The sequence below is a fragment of the Limulus polyphemus genome, unplaced genomic scaffold (assembly GCF_000517525.1).
Source record: "Limulus polyphemus unplaced genomic scaffold, Limulus_polyphemus-2.1.2 Scaffold3770, whole genome shotgun sequence".
NCBI classification, from domain to species: Eukaryota; Metazoa; Arthropoda; class Merostomata; order Xiphosura; family Limulidae; genus Limulus; species Limulus polyphemus.
In genome coordinates, this window is record NW_013669380.1 from 37,282 (window position 1) to 40,300 (window position 3,019).

Consider the following 3,019-nt stretch of genomic DNA (forward strand, 5'->3'; position numbering starts at 1 on the left):
AGATGCATTGCAGAGTCACTTAAAGCAGTTTGATATAGTGTCCAAGAGCCAGCATGGTTTCTCTAAGGGAAAGTCACGTTTAACAAATCTTCTGACATTCTATGAGGATGTTACTAAAAGAGTTGATGAAGGAAATACAGTAGATTTGGTTTACCTTGATTTGATAAGGTGTCTCACCAAAGACTTGTTACAAAAATTAAATCTGTAGGTGTGAGGGAAATGTTATTAAATTGGATGGAGAGTAGAAAGCAGAGAGTAGTAATAAATGGATTTAGATGTAACTGGATCACAGTTACAAGTGGTGTGCCTAAGGGCTCTGTCCTGGCTCCTCTGCTGTTTGTGATTTATATTAATGATATTGACTCTGGAATGAGTAACAAAATATTGAAGTTTGCAGATGACATTAAGATTTTTTGGGGTGGCTAACTGTATCAAAGACGCTGAAGACTTTCAGGGAGATTTAGATCATTTGATGCATTGGGCCAATACGTGGCAGATGATGTTTAACTATCCAAAATGTAAGGTGATGTATGTAGGTGTTCACAATTCAAATTATTGTTAAGATCTAAATGGGAATACATTAAATACTGTGGTTTAAAAAAGATCTTGGTGTTGTGATCGAAAAATCTCTTAAGTCATCTAAACAGTGTATTGTAGCTATCAATAGGGCTAATATGATTTTGGGTAGAATCTATAGAAATATTGAATACAAGACAAGGGATATTATTGTTTCACAGTATAGATCACTTGTAAGGCCTCATTTAGAGTACTGTGTACAGTTTTGAGCTCCTTTCCTCAAGAACGACATTGAATTATCGGAAAAGGTTCAGAGAAAAGCCACTAAGATGATATCTGGGATGATGAGATTGTTTTATAAAGAGAGACTAAAATCTTTAAACTTTTTTTCTCTGGAGAGGAGAAGGGTCAAAGGGGATTTGATTGAGATATTTAAGATTATTAAGGGTATTGATAATATAGACCCATCAAACTTTTTTGTGTTTAGCAGTGAAAACAATAGGACAAGGGATGATAAATTAATATTTTGACAACGTAGGAGTCGTATGCAGTATAGACAGCATTACTTTTTAAACAGGATGGTTGAATTTTGGAATGAGCTGCTTTCAAAGCAGAAAATTTAACTGAGTTCAAGAAAAGTTTGGATGAATACATGAGTAGTAAGGATTGGATATATTTGGGAGCTGGAAGAGACATCCTTGATGGGCTAATAAGTTCTTTTTTGTCCCTTTAAAATTTTGTGAATTTATGAATTTCGTTGGTTCCTGGTGGTTCAGCAGGACGTTTGCAGACTTAAAAATGCTAAAATACAGGGTTCGATTCCCGGCGATGGACATAATGCAGGTAGCCTATTTGTGTGGCATGACGCAAAATAGGTTGGTTGTTTGTATTGTGTTTAAGTGAAAAAAAGTTACACAAAGGGCCTGAGTTTTTACCACTGCAGATATCGAAACACGACATTTAACATATTAAACTTCACGGTTTACGTTAAGCCATCAGTGGGAGGCATTTCCAGTTGATAATGCATATTAAATATTGGTGTGTATATAATGTAAAGTGAAAACAAGTCAAAGGAAAAAGTGATAATATTTACATCTTATTCAGACTTTGCATAGTTTTAGTAAGAAAGCTATATTAATTACTGGGCTACCTTTTAATTATGATTTATCCAGGTAGTTTAATTTAATCAGATATTAATAATAACTACTATTGCATATTAATTAAGAAATACATAGTTGTAATAAAAGCAATTTTTAACTTAACAGGACTTAAATAAAAGACCGGTATTTCGAAGGGCCGATATTCCGAAATACTGAACGTAAAAGCAATTGCACATGTAGGCCTAATGTTTATCAGGTTATTATATTACATAAACAGTAAGTAGTATGTGTACAATGTTATATGAGAGACATAAGCTGATACCATTTTGAGGTATCTTAGTTCTTACTGTAATCTTAGTACAGTATAATGCACTAATGACGTGCAGTCTATCTATCTATATATGTCACCGAAATAATAAATACAATGGTGCCATCTGTTGTGCTGAAATGCAACAAGGTCTCAATGCCAGAACTGGTGATTGGGGCTTATGAAATGTGGCGCCATTTATTGAATGGCACCACAAACAAAAATCCATAAATAAATTTACATTTTGGGTATTCAAGGTTCAGAGAATTATAAAAATAACTATGGTATGTGCAGCAAACATTTCTGTATAACAGAACACAATTTTAAATAAAAGTATTATCTTCACAACAACAACAACAACAACACCACTTTCACTAGGACTGTACGTGAAGGTTTGATTATATCTTTATTGATGTAATTTTTAAAAGTAGTATTAATAACTGGAGTTCTTAAATAACTATCATTTTTTCAATAAAGGGTAGCACTTTCAGTACATAAAAACATTACAGTTCATATCAGTAACATTTATGAAAATTTAGCCATGTACATTGAATCGTTTGGATGCAATGAGTTGCGTATGACTGAAGAGCACAATCCGAACACTTTTCCCGTGTAGTACTTCCCACAAATAATACTTGTTTACAATGATGTGTGAATACTAGAATTAGTTATTACGAGCACAAACAGCCGCTCCTAGGGCGGCGTTTCTGCAAATATTTGAAATAATTTCAGAGACCTATATTATTGTAAACCATGATTAAAACGTTCTAATCTTTTGAAGAATTATGTCAAAATTCTCACAATCATAAAGTATTATTATTATCATCATAGAAGCAGGATGAAAAAGTTTAATAACAATATGAAGAATAAAGCAAACTCCAGTATTCTACCGTTTTTATAATTTAATGTAGTTATTTTGTTAAACTGTTACATAATATTGTGAAATTTGAATTTAGAAGTCAATGTTACCTTTGAAATATTATTATTAATAATAAATTATTCTTTATTTCCAAATAATAAAAATAACAGAAATACATATTATAATAAAATACTAAGCTTTAAACGTCAGTTGCGACGGTGGTATAGTGGTTAGCAT

The 3,019-nt window shown here is 32.3% G+C and overlaps 1 protein-coding gene across 1 annotated transcript in view; it reads left to right on the plus strand.

Annotated features, from left to right (window-relative positions):
• LOC106470012 (myeloid leukemia factor 1-like) overlaps nucleotides 1–3,019 on the plus strand; it is a 45,275-nt gene that overhangs the window by 2,921 nt on the left and 39,335 nt on the right. The gene's annotated exons all lie outside the window — the stretch shown is intronic.